The sequence below is a fragment of the Triticum dicoccoides genome, chromosome 7B (assembly GCF_002162155.2).
Source record: "Triticum dicoccoides isolate Atlit2015 ecotype Zavitan chromosome 7B, WEW_v2.0, whole genome shotgun sequence".
In the NCBI taxonomy this organism is placed as follows: domain Eukaryota; kingdom Viridiplantae; phylum Streptophyta; class Magnoliopsida; order Poales; family Poaceae; genus Triticum; species Triticum dicoccoides.
Genome location: NC_041393.1, coordinates 506,841,521 through 506,867,740, shown reverse-complemented (window position 1 = coordinate 506,867,740; position 26,220 = coordinate 506,841,521). Strand labels below are relative to the sequence as shown.

Genomic DNA, 26,220 nt, shown 5'->3' with positions numbered 1-26,220 from the left:
AATTGATATGATGTTGTAAATATTCTGCAAACGAATGCAGACTATGAGAACCAAGGGATTCTCCCACGGACATGTACCTGTGACAGCATTAGAGATGCGAGGGAAGGGGAAGAGGTCATATGCATTCTTAGAAGATTTTGAAGATAAATCAGTTTGAAGATATTGACCTCATGATGCAAAGACATTCACTTATATAGGTGAGTTGGTTCCAGATTTGTACCAATCCGTGAATGAGTACAAGTGAGGAATCAAACTAGACAGGAAATCTAAGTGAATTGACTCGGCAGTATGAGATGCAGACAGAATAGATCTAACATTGAATAGGCAGAAACTACTTTTGGTAAACAGGATGAATCTTGAAGATCAAAAAGGTGGTAAAAATAGAGTTATAATTACCGCACGAAGAACTGCTAGATTGGAAGAATAGGAGACCGAGCAGTTCAGCCCACCATGCCCTAACTTGGCGACGGAGGACACCTACGGCGACGGCGGAGAGGACGATGTCCGCGGCCGGCGTGAGGACGGCGTCGGAGAAGTCGCGGCAGCTATGCGCTTTGTCGCCGGCGTCGTCGCGAGCTAGCGGTGGCGCTAGGGTTTTGACGGAGGTGGAGAGGTGGAAGAAGGATTTCTGTACCGCAGGGGACAAGTATTTATAAGTAGGTAAGAGACAAAGCGCAGTTACGCTGGTGCCCCTGGTGGTTCACATCTGAGGGGTACGTGGCAAGCATGCAACATACTTAGAATTGTCCCACGTTCCCACGCCCGCCAGGCATGTCGGAGAGTTGTTCCGGCTTCTCCGGATTTCAACAATAAAGATAAGTCATTTAAAATGGATTTAATGTTTGTCTCTTTGCCTCCTGCTGACTAGGATGCAGAGAAGACATTCGACAGTTTCAATAGAATGCATATGATTTGGACAGATAGAGTTTGAGATAGGAAGCATAGAGGGGTTAGGGTCCGATCACATTCACTTAGTTCAAAAGATCCAATCTTGAAGACATAGCTATAAGTGAATGTTGTAGAGGACAAAACACTAGTATATATATATATATATATATATATATATATATATATATATATATATATATATATATATATATATATATATATATATATATCAGAAAGCAATCAAATCATCATAGTGTAGAAGATCACGAAGATAAATTGAAACTGAAGACAAACCAAATGCCAAGTTATTGCAATATAATGCCATGAGTGAAACACTTCAAACAGAGAAAGTTGGTTGTGGCGTTACCCACCGTATAGGAAGTATTAGACCCAGACACGTCGCACAATTATCGTGGCGCTCCAAAGTCAAATTCCATGTTAATGTATTCACACTCAGAGTGTAAGTCTTCATTGATTGAAGATATACCTTACTTCGTGTGTTGCACATCTAAGTCATCAACATGCATAAGTGTTAGGATGTGTGTCTGATCACAGGACATTTGAGGATTCCGAGATATTTAGCTCACACCGTAACTTGCAAAACCTTCTCTCATCCAAGGGCTTTGTGAAGATATCTGCCAGTTGCTCTTCAGTGTTGACGTGCATGATATCTATATCTTTCTTCATAACATGATCTCTGAGAAAGTGATGACGTATTTCAATGTGCTTTGTCTTCGAGTGCTGGACTGGATTGTTGGCTATCTTGATGGCACTTTCGTTGTCGCATAAGAGAGGTACTTGTTTCAGGTTGATGCCATAATCCTTGAGAGTTTGCTTCATCCATAGAAGCTGAGCACAATAGGATCCAGCAGCAATGTATTCAGATTCAGCAGTTGAGAGTGATACACAGTTCTGCTTCCTTGAAGACCAACAGACAAGTGATCGACCAAGAAAATGACATGTGCCTGATGTAGACTAGTGATCCACCTTGTCACCAGCATAATCAGCATCCGAGAATCCAACCAAATCAAATTTTGAGCCCTTGGGATACCATAATCCGAGTGTTGGGGTGTAAGCCAAATATCGAAGAATTCGCTTCACAGCTAAGTGATGCGATTCCTTTGGTGCCGCTTGGAATCGAGCACACATGCAAACACTAAGCATAATATCTAGCCTAGATGCACATAAATAAAGCAAAGAACCAATCATGGAGCGGTATACCTTTTGATCAAACTCTTTACCATTGTCGTCGGGACCAAGATGGTGTTTGGCTGGCATTGGCGTCGTGTAGCCTTTGCAGTCTTCCATTCCAAGCTTCTTCGGACAATCTTTGAGGTATTTTTCTTGAGATATGAAGATGCCATTTCGTTGCTGACGAATTTGAAGACCAAGGAAGAACTTCAGTTCTCCCATCATGGACATTTGATATTGCTCTTGCATCATGTACCCAAACTCATCACTGTACTTCTGGTTGGTGCAGCCGAAGATTATGTCATCCACATATATTTTGCACACAAACAGTTCACCATCATATGTCTTCGTGAAGAGTGTGGGATCGAGGGATCCAGGTTTGAAGCCTTTGCTCTTCAGGAAGTCTTTGATTGTATCATACCAGGCACGAGGAGCTTGTTTGAGGCATACAGTGCTTTGTTTAGCTTGTACACCATATCAGGATGTTTTGGATCTTCAAAGCCAGGTGGTTGTGCGACATATACTTCTTCTTCAATCTTGCCACTGAGAAATGCACTCTTCACATCCATTTGATATAGCAAGATGTTGTGATGATTAGCATAGGCTAGCAGTATGCGAATAGCTTCAAGCCTAGCAACAGGAGCAAATGTTTCATCGAAGTCAATTCCTTCAACTTGAGTATATCCTTGAGCCACAAGACGTGCTTTGTTTCTGATGACTTGACCATGCTCATCTTGCTTGTTTCGATATATCCATTTTGTTCCTATAATGTTATGCTTGCGAGGGTCACGTCGCTTGACAAGTTCCCAAACATTATTTAGCTTGAACTATTGAAGTTCTTCTTGCATGGCTTGAATCCATTTAGGTTCCATAAAAGCTTCAACAACTTTCTTGGGTTCTGATATTGACACAAATGAAAAGTGCCCACAAAAGTTTGCTAACTGTGTTGCTCTTGAGCGATTAAGCGGACCAGGTGCATTGATGCTGTCAATTATCTTCTCAATTTGTACTTCATTTGCAACACGAGGATGAACTGGACGAAGAACTTGCTCATGCTGATCATTGTCATCATTGGAAGTATTGTCTTCGGTCTGAGCATTGTCTTCAGGTTGGTTTGGTGCAGAAATGATAAGTTCCTCTTCAGGCTGTGCTTCAGAGGGCATGATCTCACCAGTTCCCATCATCTTGATAGATTCACTGGAAGGAGCTTCATCAAGTGTGTTTGGCAGGAGCTCTCGTTGTGAACCATTGGTTTCATCAAATCGCACATCCACTGTTTCAACGATTTTGTAGTGAAAGAGGTTGAAGACTCTGTAAGAGTGTGAATCCTTTCCATAGCCAAGCATGAAGCCTTCGTGAGCTTTGGGTTCAAATTTTGACTTGTGATGGGGATCCTTGATCCAGCATCTAGCACCAAAGACTCTGAAGTAACTGATATTTGGCTTCTTGTCAGTAAGGAGCTCATAGGATGTTTTGCCCAGAAGCTTATGGATGTACACACGGTTGATGATGTGACAAGCTGTATCAATGGCTTCAGGCCAGAACTTTCTTGGTGTCTTGTACTCGTCAAGCATTTTTCGAGCCATCTCGATGAGGGTTCTGTTCTTGCGCTCAACAATGTTGTTTTGCTGAGGTGTGTATGGAGCAGAAAATTCATGAGTGATTCCCATTGTATCCAGATAAAGATCAAGCCCGGTGTTCTTGAATTCAGTGCCGTCATCACTTCTGATATGCTTGATCTTGACGCCATAATTGTTCATTGCTCGATTGGCGAATCGTCTGAAGACATCTTGTACTTCAGTCTTGTAGAGAATTATGTGCACCCATGTATATCTTGAGTAGTCATCAACAATGACGAGGCCATACAGACACGCCGTTGTTGTGAGGGTGGAGTAATGAGTAGGTCCAAATAAGTCCATGTGTAGCAGCTTGAAGGCTTGAGATGTTGTCATGATTGTCTTCGAGGGGTGCTTGGCCCTCGTCATCTTCCCAGCTTCGCAAGCACCACACAAATGATCTTTCTTGAACTTGACACCTTCGATGCCTATGACATGCTTCTGCTTGACGAGAGTGTGCAAGTTCCTCATGCCAGCGTGCCCCAGCCTTCGATGCCAGAGCCAGCATTCTGAAGCTTCTGCAAGAAGACATACGGCAAGCTGTGGACCTGCTGAGAAATCTACCACGTATAGATCATCTTTCCTATATCCTTCAAAGACTAGAGATTTGTCAGATTCCATTAGTACAAGGCAACAATATTTTCCAAATAGCACAATCATGTTTAAGTCACAAAGCATTGAGACAGACATTAAGTTGAACCCAAGGGATTCAACAAGCATCACTTTATCCATGTGTTGATCCCTAGAGATTGCAACTCTACCTAGACCCAATACTTTGCTTTTACAAGTGTCAGCAAATGTGAATTGACTCTTGTCGGATGGCGTAAGGTTGAGTCCATGAGAAGACTTCGATCACCAGTCATATGATTAGTGCATCCGCTGTAAATAATCCATTCTGAAGCTTTTGGTGACATGCCCTACAGTGCAGTTAGGAGGATAGGCTTCACAAGGTATGTTGTGAAGCATAAGCATTTTATGCATACTAGGATTATCACAGCATAGATCAAGATTAGAACACACAGTATGACAGATAAGAGATTCATATGTGGAATACATAGTAAGTCATTTTATCATGCGTCCCTTTGTGTTTTAGGTCCCCAGCAATAATATCGGATGCCATTGATTGCTGGCTGGAGACCACATTCTGCAAAAGAGAGTTAATTCTTCTTCACCACCCACATTTTCAGGGGTGGCTTAGAAGCAATGAGTCTAAGTGCAGCATCTGAGAATTTCAGCTTTGAAGCCCTAGCAAATAGCCTTGCAGGAAATGAATGATACTCATGTGAATAAGCAGAAAAGTTCTTAGTTCTATGAACATAGCAGTTTGAAGACACATGCTCATATTCATGAGTCTGAGTATGATTTCCCTGCAAAACATTGGCATTAGGGTGACTCAAGTGAGTCCTGTGTTCATAAGTAGCCGTTAGACCATATGATGCCTTTGGTTTGGGGTTTGTCTTCTTCCCTGGTGGTGTCATGGTGACATTCACTGGAAGATTCTCAAGGCAGCTTTTGGGAACCCAGATCTTCATCATAGGAGGTCCATTCCTGCAGTTAGTACCAATATACCTGGCAAACACTTCACCATTCTAATTTTTGAACAGTTTATTGTTTGCATCAAAGGATTCATCAATGATAATAGGATTAGCACAGGTAAATCCAGATAAAGTGGATGGATCCACTGAAGGTTCCTTTGCAGCAACCCATGTGGTTTTGGGATACTGCTCAGGCTTCCAATAGGAACCATCAGCATTCATTTTCCTCTTGAACCCAACACCCTTTTTCCTAGGGTTTCGGTTCAGAATCTGCTTTTTGAGGACATCACAGAGTGTCTGATGTCCCTTCAAACTTTTGTACATCCCTGTTTCAAGCAATGTCTTCAACCTAGCATTTTCATCAGCAATACTAGTGGTATCCTCCGCAGAGGGGTTATTAACCACATCAGTAGTTGAGGACAATGAAACAGCAGGAGCAGTGGAACATTCAGCAACAGATGTAGCGTTATCACGCTCAATGCATTTTAAACATGGTGGTTCAAATCCATCCTGAGCGGGACTGATCTGTTGCGCAAGTAATGAATCATGCTTCTTCAGAAGAACTTCATAATCCACTCTTATCTTTTCAATATCTTGCTCTCTTTGAAGACATTCAGAAGAAAGTTTCTCATGATCAGATAAGAGAGCATTATGTTGATCTCGAAGGGCGTCAAACTTGGAATGAAGTCTCTGAAGACTCTCAGCCAAAGCTTTTGGCTGATCCATTTCTTCGCCCAACATATCATCGCTCTTACTAAGCATGTTTTGAATCTTTTCCAAAGCTCTTTGTTGTTTAGTGGTAAGGGAAGCAAGTTTGACATAGTTGGGGCCAAATTCATCACCTGATTCATCATCACTAGTTTCAGAAAGATAGCATTCAGTTACCTTAGCACCCCCTGCCATGAGGCATGGTGAAGATGAAGACGGTTCAGGTGGAAAGGTCATCTCTTTAAGAGACTCCTTGTAGTTATCAAGCCAAGGATCATGACGATTAAGATGACTATCATAGACCTCAGAAAGTCGGTCCCAGATTAGCTTCGCGTGATTGAGGTGCATGACGTTCCCGAACTGATTTCGGGACAAGCAGGAGCAGATGACATCCTTCGCTGTGAGGTTCAGTAGAGTGTACTTGCGAATGTCATCAGCCTCCGCCATCTTGCATAGATCGGTAAGACCAATCTCGTTGACGGTCCACAGTTCTCTGTCCATAGCCATGAGTTGCTTCTTCATCATGGCTTTCCACCGGGGATACTCATGACCGTCAAAGGTGGGGCAAGATACATTCCTCAATCCTGTAGTCGACATAGCTGAACTCCAGGTGGTTAAACCGAATCACACAGAACAAGGGAGTACCTTGCTCTGATACCAATTGAAAGTGCTAGTTATCGACTAGAGGGGGGGTGAATAGGCGATTTTTATCAAAGTCTTCAAAACATGGAAGTTTCGAAGACAAATAATAGAAATGACCTAATCGATATGCAGCGGAAGATAAACTACAACAAGCAAGCCATAGTCAAGTATGCAATAGCGTTAACGTACAAAGACTAATAGCAGCTAGGTAGTAGGATCAGGGTGGAAGATAGTATGAAGCCAATCAACAATAGTAGTCAAGCAATGAAGTCAATCAGATAAGACAGACAAGTAATGACTTCACGAAGACAAACTCAAAGTAAAGGAGGGAAGAGATAGAACCAGTCACTTGTTGAAGACACATGATTTGTTGGACCAGTTCCAGTTGCTGTGACAACTATACGTCTAGTGAGGGAGGCTGAGATTCAACTCAGAAGACCGTGTCTTCACCTTATTCCCCTTGAGCTAAGGTCACTTAGTCCTCGCCCAATCACTCTGGTAAGTCTTCAAGGTAGACTTCCAAACCTTCACAGACTTTGTTCACCCGGCAATCCACAATGACTCTTGGATGCTCAGAACGCGACGCCTAACCGGCTGGAGGATACACAGTCCTCAAGTGTAATAAATCTTCAGGTCACACAGACAGAAAGACTTCAGTGATGCCTAACACTCTTTGGCTCTGGGTGTTTGGGCTTTGTCCTCGCAAGGATTTCTCTCTCTCAAATGCTTCGAGGTGGGTTGCTCTCAAACGACAAAAGCCGTATACTAACTCTGAGGAGCCACCAATTTATGGTGTAGGGGGTGGGCTATTTATAGCCACTAGGCAACGTGGCCTGATTTGTCCAAAATGACCCTGGGTCACTAAGGAACTGACACGTGTTCCAACGGTCAGATTTCAAACACACGCGGCAACTTTACTTGGGCTACAAGCAAAGCTGACTCATCCAGCTCTGGATCAGGTTTGCTCTCATTGTCTTCGCTCGAAGACATAGGATTTGAGTTGAGCATCACTTCAGTCACTCTGACTTAGTTCACTTGGACCCCACTTAACAGTATGGTGGTTCCTATGACTCAATAAAGAAGAGAAGGAAGCAACGAATCCACAAAGTCTTCATGCTCCATAGTCTTCACGCAATGTCTTCTCATGTCATAGTCTTCAATATGAATATCTTCTCATACCACCATTGTCTTCAATGTCTTTATACATTTTTAGGGGTCATCTCCGGTAGGTAAACCGAATCAATGAGGGACACTACCTGCGTTATCCTGCAATTCTCACAAACGCATTAGTCCCTCAACCAACTTTGTCGTCAATACTCCAAAACCAACTAGGGGTGGCACTAGATGCACTTACAACTTCTTTTCTTGATATGTAAGATTTGCTCACACATCTGTTCAATTGCTTGTTTGAATCAGCCAGCCATACTAGGACTATTTGCTTTGATTACTTGTTGTTCTTGACCTAACACTCTAACAGAGCTTGTCAACGAGTTAAACACTCGGGGCTGCTGTAGTGGGGCCTTGTCTAACTCATAGGTGAATAAAGGTTTGGCTGTACACTACAGTAGGCCCTCCAAGAGTACCTGGAGATCCAGTTCGAAGGTATGCCTAGTTTTTACATAGTGCAGACATAGTAAATGCTCATTTCATTGTGTGCAAGTGCAAGAGATGCGGCATGTTTCATTATGTGGTGTTGTTTTGTTATAATCTCATCCTTTTGTGTTCACAGACTGGAAAGTATGCATATTTATCTTCCAAGGAGACGAGTAACTAGTTTGTGTCACCTTGTAGAGGGGGTGCAATGAAGATAAGATTGAGGATTTCCAAGTACAAGATGTTAGGAAGGAGCCTTGCAAGAGAAGTAGGAGCTGCGCTGAGTCTCTTCAACCTGCTAAGGTAAGTCACTGTATGCAACTCAACAATTCAATTCCTTGTTTGTTTCAGGCATAGTTAATTTTCTCTTTTCAATTGCTTTATTTGTCCTCACTTAATGAGATGCCCAAATAATTATGCCTAATGTTCGGTACTTGTATCACTATTAGTTGACATAATTAAAGGCCTTACCATTTAATTATTCTTCCGAAGTGTGCTTGAAGCTTTGAAGTCTATTAACCAACTATTATTGCATGAGGCTCACAATCTAGTTTATACTATGCTAATGACTGCATAGTTTTGCCTGTTGTAGTATGTTTGTATGAAACCCTCTGCTGTTCATTATGCTCCCTAAGACTTTAATTGAGGTACAGAATGGCCAACTGCTTGCTTACTTATACGCAACATGCTGTCTAAATTTGTAACTTGTCTGTGTTTTCGATTGGGCCCCAACATCATGCTCCTCTGGTGATCTAAGAGGGATTTCTGTATGCAGGCTGCACAGACTATCTTTTTTATAATTTTTAAAATATCACCTGCTTATGCTTCATGACATGTAACATTTTTTTTGTGAAAGTGACGTGTAACATTATTGTTAGTCCTGTTTTGCCATGTAGTACAAAATAGTGTCTTGTTTGCTTCACTGTTGTAACTATATTTTTGCCCTAGTCATGTGTACTTACAGAAACATTTCAGGATGAAGTGACATCAACACAAAAATCTGCGAGCAGTGCGGCATGGCCGTTACCGAATGATTATGGATTGGAATTGGAATATGTTGATGTTCTCGAGCATCAACTAGAGGTGGCAAGACAACGTGTACATGATTGTCAATGTATAATCAACAAGTTGAGACTGGACATGCAGGTATTAGATGTAGGAGTCAAAAAAATGAAATAAGACACCGAGGTAACCATGAAGGAATTGGAGATTTTGCAGACTGAAATTTGTGCTATCTGAATCCTGCCAATCCTATTTTCTGAAGAGATTATAGTTCAAATGGAGTTAAGTTGATGCGCGTCCATGATGTATGAGCCGTATTTGCCCAGTGTATGTAATTTGCTACTTGTGTATGCTTTATTATCACCTGTGCCGTACCATAATGCCAAGTGGGTATAATCGGTTGTAATTTCTTTATTGTATAGTGTAGGATTATTCTATCTTTCAGTGCCTTGATCTCTTTGTTGTATAGTGTATGCTTTTTAGAGGTGATAGTATTGAGTAGGACAATTCTTTGAATATGCTATATCGTTCAAACGGGGGCCAACTCGCCCGACCATGGGCCTTCTGTGTCTCGTAGGATCCATGGGCTTCTACGTCTCGTAGGATCCATGGGCCTTCTATGTCTCGCAGGATCCATGGACCTTCTACGTCTCGTAGTGTCCATGGGCCTTCTATGTCTCGCAGGATCCATGGGCCTTCTGCGTCACGTAGGACCCATGGGCCGCCGACTCATTTATGGGTCTTGTACTGGCCTTTAATGGGCCGTAGACGAGCCTATAATGGAAATCATACGTTTTATTGGCTGGCCATAACGGGCCGTTAATAGGTCGTATCTGGTGATGCTATGAAAATGGCCCAACAGACTAACAGACCACAAACGGGCCGACTGTAATGACTGGCTGAATTTGGCCCACAAGCAGAAAATGACAGTAACGGGCCATAAGTAATCGAATGCTGCAAATAAGCCCAAGAATAAATGGGCTCTGAGAAGGCCGGAAGATAACATGGGCTGTAAACAGCCCAACTGAATAACGGGCCCTTAATGGGTACAAAGCAATACACTGTTCATTACGGGCCAGTTTCACCACGGGCCGTTAATGGGTCTAAAGTAATACACTGTTCATCACGGGCCAGTTTCACCACGGGCCGTTAATAGGCCAAGAGTTACATAGGGCCTCATATGGGCCGAAAGACGTCATGGGCCATAAATGGGCCAGAAGTGAAAACGGGCTGGAATCATATTGGATGGCCCAGATGACGCTACTGGGCCTAATTCGGATAGGGCATAACGGGCTTTGGGTTAGCGGGCTGTAAATGGGCTATATGCGAACAGGCCGTTAACAGGCTTTCCATGGGCCGGCCCGTCACCTTTTGACCAAGTCAAATGGACCGGCCTTTTCACAGGAATGGGCCTCTGTTTGGCCGTGCCACGTGTCGACGTATCATAGGCGCCTTCTGTCCAATGAGTGGATGACATATGTCCCAACAATGAGCCGACACGTGTTTCCTCTAGCCAATGATGATTTTACACGTGGAAAATCCCCATTGGTTGGGGCTGTTAACGGGTTATCGGATCCAAAACCCGACCCGATAGCTTAATGGCATTCCGTTACGGTGGATGCCACATGTCGGTCACCCTTGACGAAAGCACTTTTGTGACGCGCGATTTATCGTCATGGAAGTGGACACTTCCGTGATGATAATTTTGGTAATGTCATCGAACACTTCTACGACAGCATAGGTATGACTATCTCGATTCTGTCATAAATTTGTCATGGATGTACATGCATGACAAAAAACGCGACCTACTGTGACAAACACGTATCATCACGGAAGTGTATTTTTTTTGTAGTGTGGAGGCATTACATCGAAAACAACATTGGTTTAACGTGTCCTTACCTTTAATAGTGCGACTGCTACATTTTACCAGTGGCATTACATAAGAGCGGCTCGGGGCAACAAACATCAGAACATGATATCTGGGTTGGTCCCATTTTTGTTCGGTATAGCCACCTTATACTGTGTGAGGCTAGCAAATCTAGTGCTAGACTTACTCTGTTGACTTGTCCCCCAGTCCCCACTTTCTTTCCTTTTTCAACCAATAGATCGAGTTTATATTGAGTTTGTACTGTGTTTCCCTTTATTTCCCTATTATACCTAGAGACCACTTGGATAGCCAGTCTCTGCTACTTTTCGCTCCCATTATTTCCTATTTCGACCAAGTCCTAGATTCAGGTAACAAATCCTCCCCCACCCCCACCCCCTTTCTTCCTTGTTTGAACCAAGTAGTACTAGATTCGAGTGCATGAACTAGTTTTACCTCTTAAACGTAAAAAAAATTAGGTGGTTTTTGAACAGCCGATCGATCCTATCTACGAGGGGGCCTGAGAAATAGTAAAAGATACAAATGCAGCGATGTCAGGAGCTAGGGAAGTAGAGCAAGGCTGGTTTCGAAGGAAGTTATACCTGATGGTCACTGGGATGTCGCTAGGTGGGTGGCGGGAGGTCGGATCTGCCCACACTATGGCAGCAAGGAAGAAGGGGTCGGAGGCCCTCCCTCGCCAGCGGTGCTTGGGAGAGAACGGCAATGCAGGCTGATCGGGACGCGCCCAGTAGTGGGAAAGAGCCGTCACCGAGGACGACCGCGTGAACGTTGCACCTTCTCACCTTCCCGGCGGAGAGGATCCGGCTGGATCTGTGACCAGCGGTGAGCAGAGAGAGAGAGAGAGAGAGAGAGAGAGAGAGAGAGAGAGGCCACCGCTGTCGTGTTTAGATCTGGAGAGGCCGAGATAGTGTGAAGAGAGCAACACTAGCAACCAAGCGCGGAGGCTCCTGTCTATATAGTGGAGTAGTACTAGTTTTCTTTTGTCTACCGGAGCTGGCTTGACCTCGTCAATGACTATCTAGAAGTCTTCATGCATGTGGCCCGGAGGCGCAGTTGTCGTCATTTTGATCTGAAGCACTGGATTATAACATATAACACGAAAAAATGCCACATGACAAGAAATCATAACCTCACTGCCCAAACGAGACAACATGAATCCTGACAAACAAACTAGACGAGGAACAGAGCTCAAATTGAAGATAAACTCGTAGAAAAGGGGTCCGTCGATAGATGTCCTAATTAACATAGCCGGCTTGACCTAGATGGCAGCCGAGTAGTCTTCGTGCATGTGCCCCCAATGACTAGCCCAACTTAGTTGTCGCTGTTTAACCCTCGCAGTGATCCGAAGCACATGACACCTAATTTTGCGAGATGACAAGAAACCTTTTTTTAGATTTCTCACCACAACTACAGCCATGTACAACACAGCCTGCACGATATGTAGACGATAGCCAATCCAGGCATGTCTGCTGGAGTCTGGTCACATGCATGGACGAACTGATCTTCCGTGTCTTGCAGGGATCGTCCAAGCACCAACGTAGTACAACACTTCTCTATTATGACCCGGCCGGAGTGTTAAACCGGCAGACAATTAAGACAGATGGCTAAGACAGACGGTAAACCGGCGAGTGTTAAACTGACAGAGTTAACACAGACGGTAAACCGGCCAATGTTAAACCGGCAGAGTTAGGACAGATGGTAGCACTGACAGGTGTTAAGTCAATCATAACCCGGCAGACAATGTTAAACCGGATTACAATGTTAAACCGGCAGACAATGTTAAACCGACAGACAATGTTAAACCGGCAGACAATGTTAAACCGGCAGACAATGTTAAACCGGCACACGTTAAGAAGCCCAGGAAGAGAAGTCTTAGTCCGAGATGGACTCTACATGTAACCCGCCCCTTTAACTTATATAAGGAGGGGCAGGGCTCCCCAAAGAGGGAGAAGCAAGAAACAATCTCTAGGGCTAGACACAACTAGAGGAGACTCCCTCGTGATGATAATGAGATCTAGCCTCAAACAGCATGTAGGGTTGTTACCGGATGATGTTTCCCAGGGCCCGAAGCTGTCTAAACCCTTGTCTTGTGTTGCATCTCTCAATTCCGCTCAACCCCTCTCAAGCTACCACATAGATGCGTTGGCCTCGCGACTAAGTCCTCACACTAAGGGCATCTGACGTGTTAACTCCACGACAGTTGGCGCCCACCGTGGGGCTTGCTCACAGTGGTGTTGAGTTCTTGAAGGGATTTCTTTAGGGATCAAGAAGTTCGCAAGGTGCCGGATGGAAAAGAACTGGCGAAGAAGATTTACGTCAACAGCTTACAAATTGAGACACAGATTATAGGGTTATATGTTCAGCGTCAGATACACGCGCCGTGATAAACCACCGACTTGAGATAGTCTTTGATGGAGCCAGAATATTCAATGTTTGCGATCAAAATTGTTGGTTTTGAAACTAGCAGCATTAGGGTTTGGCATTTTATGCATCGCCGAGGGAACATAATCTGTTGAGGCCAAATATGAGATCAGTTTTTTTCGCCTACAGTGGCGTGTTGACAAGGCCGAGAGGAGTTTTTCGGTAGTTGTTGTACACTGCGTATCAATCTGAGAAGGAACGATCTGTACCAAAGCTGGCAGGATTTTTTAATACATATTTGGTGGCAGAGAGGAATCATATGTTTCCAAACTGTTCGAGACAGTCAGGGATTTTCGGACAGCCGTGACCCGTTCTATTACAAGACCAGGACTTTTCATAAAAGTGAAGATTACCAAGTCGCCACTAATCCGCCTTTGTCATGATTCGTAGCTTCAGAAGCCAGCTTGTACCATTGCTGAATTGCCACCCCAGGGAGTTTCCTTAAACCGCCCTGTTTCACCTTTGCCTGATGCATTTGTTTCTCCGCCGGTTCACCATGCTACGAGCCGTCGTCGCCCTCGTTGTGGCAATCGATGCACCTCTTCATCCGCCTTGAGCCGCCGGTGCATCTCCAACCCGCCGCCGGTTGAACAGCCGTGCCGGTCCCGTTTATAAACCGCCCTGGCCGAGGACAAACCCATGAGCTGCCACCGTCGAGCACCTCACCTTCAAGCTGAAGCCTAGCCTCCTCCAAAACCGCCGTCGCGCCCGGTCGTTTCCTCCAAGCTTGGCCCCCTCCATCCACGTTGCCGCTGGGTCAACAGCGCGCCTCAAGCCGTCACCGCAATCAAAGGAAAACACGGACGAGGTCTTCATCCAACTGACAGCGACTCGGACTTGGGCTGCAATCTCTGCCTCCAAGCCACCGCCAAGTCACCTCCGATGAACTGCCCTCCAACGCACCCGTCGATGGCGATGCAGACGCCGGCGGGCCGTACATCCCCGCGGAGCTGGTCCCGAATATCGTGAAGCACCTGACGAGCCTGCACGACTTCTTTGCCCTCCGCGCCGGCTGCCGCGCCTACCGCACCGCCCTGCCCATGTGCCGGTACCTGCTCGCGCTCCAGCTGCCGCACCTCCTAGTGCCCCACACCGCCGACCCCTCGCTGTCCCTCTTCAAGGTCCTCGAGCCCGGCTGTGCCGCCTTCTCGCTCGCCCTCTTCCACGTCCCCGACCGCCACCTCCTCCGCTTCTGCGCCCGCCTCCCATTCGCCAGGACCGGCGGGGGTCCTTACCTCCGACGGCGCCCGCGTCGACGGCGCCCCCGTCAACGGCGCCACCGTCAACGGCGCCACCGGCGAGATCCTCCTCACTGATCTCCTCTCCGGTGTGTAGGCCCGCCTCCCCAGGCCCCCGCTGGAGTACATCCGCATCATCCTCAGTGGCGGCTACGTCTTTGCCCCGGTGAAGGGCCGCACGGAGATCCAGTACTGCAGCCTATGGTACGCCGTACGGCCACTGGGCCGTCGCGTCCTACGGCGGCGACTTTGAGATCTAGGACTGGCGCATTGTTAACGGCGCCCTCTATGGGCTCCTCCCCTCCTGCGGGCTCGTGATGGCTTCGCTCCCCAAGGACAACACAATGGAACTGTGGATGCTTGGGGGTGAATTCGACAAGGACCTTGAAGAGACTCTGAAGGAGGCCGTAGGCGGATCGTTGCTGAGGGAGTGCGGTGGCGAGCCCCTCCTTATCTGGAAGGTAGGGCGCATCGATCTGGAATACAAGATTTTCTGGTGGGACTTCAATGTGGGGAAGTGGGTGATGACAACGATCCTAGGTGGGCGGACGTTGTTTATTGGCTACGACGATTTTGTCGCGTGCCTTGGTCCAGATGTTCCAGGGATCCGTGCCGACTATGTGTATGGATCATTGCCCTAGAGTGGGGGATGGAGCGAGTATTCTCTTATCGACGGGACCTGTAAATGCTTCCCTGCACAGTATCCAAGTGAACCAGGGGTTGGTTTCGGGAGGCCGCGGGTTTGGGTGCTTCCAAGCTTGTTCTGCGACTACTGAGCTTCAATGGAATCATGCACCAAGCCGTTGCCCCTGCGGTCCGGTCTACATCAACATGCCAACCGACTTACAACACGCCGTGGACAACTCGCCCGTCTGCCTCTCACGGCCGTTTCACGTGTCCGCGCTGGCTTACAATGCCGTGGCCGACTCGCTGTCTGCGCCGGCTTACAAACGTCGTGGCCGACTCACCCATCCGCACTGGTTTACCACGCAACGGCCGGTTCACCCATGAGCGATTTCAACTTCACCTAGCGATCATCAATTTCATGGCGGATTATTTCTGGCCTGGCGCATCAGGTGATATCCATCTAACATATATTTTTATTGGTACATATTATTTATTGTCAAAGAGCAGTTTATCTTTGTCTTGGTCTGCAATATTGTTGATGCGGGACAATTGTTCACTACATCAAAACGACGTGATTAACTCGCCCATCTGCGCCGGTTTGCAACACCGCTGGCCGGATTACTGACGCAAGTCATACGTGGCCATTCACAATCCGCCACATCCGACCTCAAGTTTTCGTGGATTCACATCACGTTATCAAATGCCAAGGATATAGAATGAGTGTTGCGAAGATCGGTAACTCGCCACCTTGCTTCCAACTTCAACATGTGACGGTGTTCTGCTATTCAGCTATATGCCGGTTTATATCACGACCAAGTATGAAGAATCTAAATCCAACTCCCCGAGTCGTCTTAAGATTCGGGGGCTACGATGACATGACTCCGCAAGTCTTGCCAGTTTCAGCAAATTTAAGAACCCCAGGACGATGGAGTGAAAGATAATCCTGTCCCGGAGGCTACTGCTATATTGATGAAATATAAAGGCCGTCAGAGAATTTCTGGCTCAAAAAGTATATGACAAAATCCTGGCTCAATGAAGAAGTTCCGGGTCATCAGAAAGGATTCTTGTTCAAAATCTGGTTCAAAACACATCTCTTTCTCATAAAGCGTTGAAGCTCTCGAACATCCGGTTTAAAATCCGGTTCAAGGGGAAATTTATCTCCCACAAATCTCTGAAGCTGTCAATATCCGGTTCAAAATCCCGGTTCAAGAAGAATTTATCTCTTGCAAAAAATTAAAGTTTGCCGAAGAGGACCTGTTGCCATGATGCACGGTTGAAACATGGGTATCCTGCTTATTGGCTTATCATATTATTGGTTACGTGGGGGTTTCAGCTGACAAAGCGGAGTTCTGTCCATTAATCTGGCTATGACGCCACAATACAGCTTGGGAGTTTCACACCCAAGGGGCCAAAGAGAGTATGGATGCTAAGCACAACTCAAACGTAGGCACCCATTGAGCACAACTCACAAAGTTACTTGGGGGCTCTTTGTGCACTGCAACAAAGAGTTTGAAAGGACCCTTGTAATATGCTATCAAGCACGGCTTGGAAGCCTGGTGTATTCACCTAAAACCCCGGGTTAACCTGGCTTCATCAAGTAAGCCACTCCTATCCAGGTAATCCTGGCATGACCCGCCAAACGTTTGACAAGTCAATCTTATACATACCCTGAACTTGTCAAAGTTAAAACAACTATTGGTTAGTTGGAGGTCCATCTTAAAAGGCTTTGTCAAATGGTTTAACTCAGTGGCCTGGAAGCCCATGAAAAGCCTCGAATTTGGGCCTGGCAGCCCTTGAAAAGCCTCGACTACATGGTTTTATTTGCTTTTGCCAAGTTTTTATCCTTTGATAAATTTTATGTTGAACCAGTGTCTATTGACCCGGCATGACTGTCAGTCATCAAATTAACCCGGTGTTCATTAACCTGGCTCGACTTTCAGCTACAAGTTGTCAGTACATGATCATTTATAATCTGGTGTTTATTGACCCGGCGTGGCTTTGGACTATAAGTCGCCAGTATATATTTCGATTGCGCCATTGGTATTATGTGCTTATAAATCATTGGGTATATTATTCAAATAGCCAACATGGCTGGATTTTAGTATGGTTATCAACAACCAGTATTATGATCAAGGTTTTCAAAGTCGCTTTAGCGCAATGGCTATCATATTATCAATGGATATGATTTATTCTACAATTCAAGGAATAGTCCCGAGTCACTGCAGGCTTACAACCCGGCACTTGGGGCTACATTATTCAAGTTGAGATTACATCAAATATGCAAGTCTCATGTCGCTACAAGCATGCACCATGACACTTGGGGGCTAATGCAAAGTCATTTTTTGCTCATCTTATTGAAGACCCCGGCCCTTGGGGGCTACCAATTGCCTTTTTCAATAATTTAAGGTACAAAGCTTTTTATCCATTACATTGAAGGGTCCGCTGCTTAGTTGGTAAAGCACAAGGCTCTTAACCTTGTGGACATGAATTCAAGCCCCATGATGGGGGTTACATCATATGATGTTATTTTCATTGAAGTATATATCAAAGTCCCAGCTCAATATTATCTTACTAAGCCGGCCCTCGGGGGCTACACGTTGCTGTTCAAAGTTTACAATATTATATTTACAAAGTCCCTGCTCATTATTGCATAATGACCCAGCCCTTGGGGGCTACACTGGTTGAAGTTTTTATTAGCATCAGGCAATTACAAGTCCCAGGTTGCTGCAAGCATGACAACCCGGCACTTGGGGGCTACATATGTGGAATACTCAATTCTGACTAGTGATTGAGATGAAGAACCTGGATTTCTTCAAGATTGTGATATTTATATTGAGGCAAGTCTTAAGATGTTGCTATGCTACCTTCTTAAGACTTGGGGGCTACAAGTGATAGGCATATAAGAGGTATATCCTCAAGCTGGATGTTAACTATAAGTATGACCCGGTGCTATCAATATTCATAAACCGGTGATCTTGGCAATGATAAACCGGCAAGTTCTACGTCTTTAAACCAGCTGAAGATCAGATGAGTATTTCAAGGACCAATATTGTTTTTAAGCATTGGGAGCTGAATCAAAGGAGTTATTCTTCACAATATATTTTCTATGAGAAACCAATATGAGCAAGTTGATTATGAAGTTGGCCTATTAAACCGGATTTTCTAGAAAGAAGGAAGTGACAAGGACTTAAGGATGATTAGGATCAGTTTAACATGGATAAATCCAAATTAAACTGGGGGCTAATGTCGGGGATATACCCCGCAGTATGACCCAGCTGGAGTGTTAAACCGGCAGACAGTTAAGACAGATGGCTAAGACAGACGGTAAACCGGCGAGTGTTAAACCGGCAGAGTTAAGGCAGACGGTAAACCGGCAAATGTTAAACCGGCAGAGTTAAGACAGATGGTAGCACCGGCAGGTGTTAAGTCAATCATAACCCGGCAGACAATGTTAAACTGGATTACAATGTTAAACCGGCAGACAATATTAAACCGACAGACAATGTTAAACCAGATGATGTTATGAAGCCCAGGAAGAGAAGTCAAAAATAGTTTAAGTCTTAGTCCGAGATGGACTCTACATGTAACCCGCCCCTTTAACTTATATAAGGAGGGGCAGGGCTCCCCAAATAGGGAGAAGCAAGAAACAATCTCTAGGTCTAGACACAACTAGAGGAGAGCCGGTTTCCGACGACTCCCTCGTGATGATAATGAGATCTAGCCTCAAACAGCATGTAGGGTTGTTACCGGATGATGTTTCCCGGGACCCGAAGCTATCTAAACCCTTGTCTTGTGTTGCGTCTCTCGATTCCGCTCAACCCCTCTCAAGCTACCACATAGATGCGTTGGCCTCGTGACTAAGTCCTCACACTAAGGACATCTGACGTGTTAACTCCATGACAACTATCGCTCGTCTCCCTCTTCTATTAAGTCACCTGACTTGCGGGGCCGGGGAGTGTGCCTATGGTCGGTTCTTAATTGCCATCCCACATTTGTGTGCAAACACAATATGAAGCGCGTTCCATTCGGAGAGCAGCGTGCTAGACCGACCGACCGTCTAGGGTGTGACGCGAATGCGACGGGCGTGTTGTATACTCTGTACATGTGTACCGCCGTTTTCTAGAGGCTTTGCTCCATGGCGCAATCCATGGATACAAAATTAGTATAATGTATACTATTCAAAAGTCGAGAGCGGGGCTTTTCCTGCGCGGTAGGAGGCGGGGCAGTTTCACCTAGTCGGTTCGATAGAGACACGAGAAGACAAGGGAGTAGGCTGCTGCAAACGTAGGGTTGTGTGATTTGACAGCGAGTTACTGCTGGACAGGTGGGGCCCCGTGATTTGACTTGCCATTATCATTTTAACTGCGACGCTACGACCGGCGTGAGTCTCCCGATTCCTGACCACCTCCATACAGGTGCCTCTCCCAATGCTTCACCATGTAGTAGAGGCTGGCTCTTGCATGAGAGCCCACTTCTCCACTTTTTCCTTGCCACTCTTTCCTCCACATATGCAAAAATGCCATGTAAAGCGCACTATTGTACTTAGGTTGGTCGTAATGGAGTGTATCATATACTAGTATCATGCATATGATACTTTTGTATGCTACTACATCCGTAATGCATAGTATCATGTGTTGGTATCATATGATAGTTTACTTATTGTAATGCATGACACATAGTAGCACATCATTTAATATGATACTACAGTATCGTACTATGATACTCAACTCTCTCTTTTCTTCATTTAGTTTGATGTCACCTCATCAAGATTGCATAGTTGGCATGCATGATACAACTCCCATTACAAGCAGCCTTACTTGCTCCTACAGGTGCTAAGCTTGCCACATAGGCATAAAGTCTGATGTGGCAAGTTAATCAAGATGAGAGAGACTAGTTTGGTGACCCAAGGAAGAAATGGTGCTAAGCGCGTGTACCTAGGTGAAAAGACAATTTTGAGTCTATAGCTAATTAAATGAAGCAAACTTAGCAACACCATTTCATTGGAAGAGGTCACTCGTTGGAAAATGCAATAAATACTAGTGTCAAAAATGTTCTTATATTATGGGACGGAGGGAGTACGAAGAAAGAGATAGAGAGGAGTAAAAAATACACTTATAGCCAACCTTATAGCCAACCTTGTTGTAGTATGAGTGACTAAGTGATGACTATGTATGACATGCCAACATCAGATAGCCTAACGCACCATGTTAAATCTCCAAGGGCACGGCCGCGCGAGCGACGTGATGGTCGTGGTAGGCGCGACCATGATACGGGCTGCTAGCAGCCCTTGGATCTGAGATCAAATGTTCGCATGCTAAGTTGCTGAAAATTTGCAGAATAACCCTCTAGGATAGGATATTTACCCATAGGTCTAGAATCACGCCATGCAACCATTCGATCTCAAATCAAAGGCTCTCGGAAACCCGTATCATGGGAGAATGGAAAGCCACTACCCTGCCGTTCGCACGCTGGTAGTTCGCTCCTACTTGTCAAAGAATTTCAGGGTGCTTAGTTTTGTCAAAGAATTCCAGGATGCTTAGTTTTATTTGAGGGGTGGGTTGTGCCAGACACCATTATTGTGACTAGCCTTTTAATAGTACTATATGCATAATTTGGCAATGAGCTCTCTCTATATGTACCACCTTTTTTTAATTTCAAGTTTTGCTCCATGGCAATCCATTGATACTACTGTTGTACAAAAGTATACATTTTTTAAAAGGCTAGAGGGTGGGGCAGTCTAGCTTGGTCGGTTTCACGAGAGGCGAGGGCCTTTGTGATTTGACGGCTCATTACTGCTGGAAGGCGGGGCCTTGTGATTTGACTGCTCGTATAAATGTGCCGACGACCTGAGGAGGAGCAACGAACCGTGTGGTATACTCAAATTTTCCACTAGAGTAGTACTGCAACGGAGGAGCACGAAACACGATAGCCCAGTGCCATATGGCGATAAAAAATGATCTAATTTGCTAGTCATCTCATTGTTAGCATTGTTATATTCATTCCCTAAAAAAAGCATTGTTCTATTCATGCCTCGCAGAGAACATGACACGTGGGGCGAAACACCCGAAGCAAAAGATGAAACACAGGAGCAAAAGAAGAAGGAACATTATCACCCCAAATGATCTAATTCACCGCGGAGTCGTAACTGCTTCTTCATCGCCTCCACGACCTCCATCTCCTTGCGCATCTCCTCCGCCATCTTCTTCATTCTGTCCATGACGCGGGATTTCTCGACGCGAGCCTTCATCATTTGTTCCACAGCCGCATTACGTACCTTGACAGCAGCCGGGTGCTCGATGCGGAGCTTCGCCAACTCCTCCTTTTGCTCCATGATGAGGGCCTGCAGCATCTTCATCGAGGAACTACTATTCTCAAGCAGCTTCTTCCAGCCGGCGTTCTTCTCCTTCAATAGGTCGATCTCGTGGCAGAGCTTCACCTTGTCCTCCTAAAGTCACAGGATTTCACCGGTCGCCTTCTTGTCCAAGGCAATGCTCTTCTTCAGTAGCATACCAAGCCGGCGGTCAACTCCCCCTGCTTATTGAGCTCAGCGGGCATGTCGTTGAGGCTCTCCTTCAGCAACTCCATCAAGACTTGGATGAACTCCTTCTGCTTATTGAGGTGCTTATTGAGCTGATCGGGCATGCCGTCGAGGGATAACGACTCCAGCTCCGCCGGCTCGGCATGTTCACCTCCGTGGCTAGGGCGCTCCTGGGAGCCATCGCCTGCCCGTGAGAGATCTTTCAAGGTCTCTGCGTGGCGGCGACCCTCTCTTTTTTTCTGCAGCCTTGGTTGCCGCTCCCTTGTTACGAGTAGTTCTCGACCTAGAGCTCTGCTCACCGGCCATGGCAACAACGGACGAAGAAGAAGCACTTATGGGGAGGAAAGGTAGAGTAATTTTCGGTTAGGTAGTTCCCCTTTTTATAACCTAAGTACTAGCACTAGTACTAATACCTGCATAGTGGGAACACGTTCAGGTTTGGTACATACTAGTAGGTGTGAGCAGGCTTTCGAATGTGATGGGAACAAGGTAAAGATTAATTGATGGTTTTGGTTTCGAGGCCCGAAACGGCTCCCGATGAGTTTAGCGGAACATAAATTTCAAGTACTACACTGCTCCAATGTGTCAATATTATGTTACTGTCAAAAATTGGCACAAAATACAAAGGAGACCAATGGAAGTACTACTAGCAACCCACGATTTAACTACTTGCATGCACGCAGTGGAGTAATCATGTCTTTCTTCCGCCCTCACGTCCACTCAATTTGCATGCGCTGTATTAATTGACCATCAATGAAGTGAACGACTTTACATGTGTCAAATTATCACATGGGGTGGATCTTGGTACAAAATTGCATCCGCCCGTGTACCCGCGTGTGCGTGCGTGGCGTGCGTGCACATCTTCGATTCGTGCATGTACCGCCAGTATGGCTCAGGGAGGATGAGTACATTCTTCTGGAACCAGCAGCACGTCACTATGATCAATCCACACAAGGAGGTCGCGACAACACCTTCATGAACTGTAAGAGAGACACTGTGTAGCGTGCCATTGGTATTCTAATTTACGTGTTTTGCACATACCCGAAGTACTAGTAAGGTACACGTGCATTGCACGCATCAGATTTTGTAACCAAATTATGAATAAATACCACACTACAGCATGTAAGCTCTGAGTCATATATGCCTGATGTAGCCCTTCGTTTCATTCTTATAGTTCATCTCATTCAAAATCAATTAGTTTTTATAAAAAAATCTAAGAACGCAGTAATAGGAAAAACATGGGATTATAGTGGAATGTCGTCTTGAATCCTACAGGATTGTACGAGTGTTTGATTGTGCATAGAAAAAAAGCAGAGTTCCTTCAAAGAGGTTTGAGTGGATGGGATGTTTCCTATGAAATCTAGTGCAAATGAATCATATGGAAAATTTCCTATGGTTAACAATCCTACGAATCAAACAACCAAGATAGGAAAAATTCCTAATGATTAGAATCCTCCAAAATTCCTTTGAGAATCCTTTGAATCAAAGAAGCCCTTAATCTATTTTATGATTCATGGAATTGTGCGTTGTAAAGCATAAAGTAAGAACAAATAATGGCAATTCAACTAGAAAAAAAGTTTGGGCAGTTATGATACGGAAGATTCTAGAACAAAAGAGAGCCACTGTTGTTTTGAGGTTTGTGCATTATGCTTAAGTTCAACCATGGAGTCTGCTAGATTGTACATGTGGCAAAATCTGGTGGGGGGCTAGAAGATGGTGCGAGGGGCCGAGTGGAGGGAGACTATGAAGGAATGCACAAGTGTGAGATCGATATTTAGAGAGAGGGGGCGAGAACGTGTGCTATTGCACACAGTGGCAGAGCCATGAAAAATAAATGAGCTAGGGGGCCAAGCATTGCTAATCCTTTACAAGGAGGGTCAATTCATGAACTTAAACCATTTTTAGCAGCAATTGTCTAATGATCACATTCCTATTAGCCTCGATATATAGTGATGTTAGGGGGGCAGGGCCCTTACTGCCCCCTGTCTTCGCCATTGTGCATGCTTCTAAGAGATGAAGTGGAAGGCATGGATGATGAGAGGGGGGCGTTGGATATATAATTAATGTGGGTGTATTAGCTATATATGTTAATCCTATATAGAGAGGTATAGATTGATCGACGTGGACGTGGGAAAGAGGGTGAGACCTCACTGGATATATCGATTGTTCGGTTTGTGTGGAAAACTATGAAAGACCTAGATATATACACACATACATAGAGGAACATTGATCGTTGCGCATGCACGCGTGAGAGATAAAGAATGCCCGATATGATGGAGAGGGGGATGTGTGTGGGTGTGTGCCTTCATGGGAGACCGACCTAAAGAAAAAGATTGCATGTGTGTGATGGATAATGCCGACTAGTAGTGTGTGTGCATGCATGCACGAGAGAAAGTTAGTGGTACATTTATAAAGAGAAGACGACTGTGTGGGTGTAAAAGACTAGGTGAGGTCATAATCAATGTAAAGTTGAATTCAAATATTTGAATAAGAGATCCTGATGTTTGAAACCCATGCATGCATGAATATAACGGAGATCTGCGCGGTGTGGTTTGGAAATGAGCATGTTGTAATGTATACACATTGACAAGGTCAGACTGATTTGAATTTGAGATACCGATGGCAGACATCATTTCGCCACATCGCATCCGTGCATGGACACACTATTCTAATTGGAGATGATGGGCGGCTTTCGCATCACATATCTCTATATATACCCCTATATATATTATATTTTATATTTTTTATATTGTGTGCGGGTAACTTTAACTTTGAAAGATGGTCGTTGGATGAGGTGAATCCGATGGTCCAAAGATGGCAAATTTGAGCACTACTGGCCTTTGGATATCATCTAGATTCCACCAAATTTCGCCACATGTATAATCTAGAAGACTCCATGGTTGAACTTAAGCATAATGCACAAACATCAAAACACAAGCACTTCTTATTTGTTCTAGAATCTTCCGTATCAGAATTGCCCAAATGTTTTTCAACATGATTTGCCATTATTTGTTTTTACTTTATGTCTTACAACACACAATTCCATGAATCTTAAAATATATTAGCTTTCTTATAAAAACTAGATGATTTTGAATGAAATGAACTATAAGAATTAAACAAACATCTACATCATGCATATATGACTCAAAGCATACATGCTATAATGTGGTATTTATTCATAATTTGGTTGCCAAATCTCATGCGTGCAATGCACATGTACCTTACTCTAGTCTAAATGGTGTTTGTGTGTGTGTTGTGCGTGTTGAGGTGCAAATTGTCTTTTTTAGGGTACACATTAAGCTTGTTCTTCCGAAATTTCAAGCTGCGCCTTGTTATGCCGAAAATTCAACCAAGTGTCTCTGTCTATCGTGCTGCGAAACTCCCGCCTCTTCAACCCGCGCCTTGTTAGCCCGAAATATTTAAGATATATCTTTGTCTCGTCGTGCCCCGACAAATCCCTCCATCTCAACCCGCGCCTTGCTATTCCGAAATTATAACGCGCGCGAAAACTCCCACCTCCTGTGAAATCCCGACACGCGAAATGCCTATGGTACCCCTGAACCGAAAGAAGCGCCTCAAATCGGTGGGGGTACTTTCGTAACTTACCCCACATTTCGGACAAGCGCGTCCCTAAGCCATGGTTCCCCACTGCCATCCCATCCGCCCACCCATTCGTAGACCGAGGCCGCGAAAACCAGCGATGAAACCCCACACCTTGCTCTGTCCACCACCCAGCCGGAGCCTCTTCCCCGACGACGTCGTCCACAGCAACACCTCGACGTCCCTCATCCACCGTACCGGATGAGGATCCTCGTCGATCTCGTCGTCCCACCGGTTCTGCCACCCTGTCCTCCACCTCCAAGGAGCTGCCCCGACGTTCCCCTCGTCTTTCGCGCCACCTCCATTCCCACACCGCCGTCTTCACCTGCACCACCGAGAGAGCATCATCATCACCGTTTCCTCGAATGAAGCTGTGGCCTAATCGGTACCACCAAAGAGGTTGTACACTAATCGCCGCATTTTCTTCTTGATTCGATCTCACGGTGCTGCCGGCGCTCGGTCCCGAGCCGCCACGGCGTGGCTCCATCCACGACGGCGTCGCCGGCCACTTCCTCCACGGTGTCGCTCCCTCGGCGGCGACGTCCACATCAGTAGGAGTTGTTGCTCCTTTAGATCTTGCTCGCGCTGCTGCTCTGCTCTTGCTCTCGGTCCCCTGCCTGGTCTGCTCTTGCTATTGATCTTGCTCGCGCTGCTCCTCTCGCTCTTGCTCTTGCTTGCGATGCTGCTCCGATTTAGCTACACTTTAGTCGACTGAATCGACTTTTGGGTCAGTCGA

General features: G+C 45.4%; 1 pseudogene; it reads left to right on the top strand.

Annotated features, from left to right (window-relative positions):
- LOC119339046 overlaps nucleotides 1–15,495 on the top strand; it is a 76,507-nt pseudogene extending 61,012 nt beyond the window's left edge.
- The last annotated feature ends 10,725 nt before the right edge of the window (nucleotides 15,496–26,220 follow it).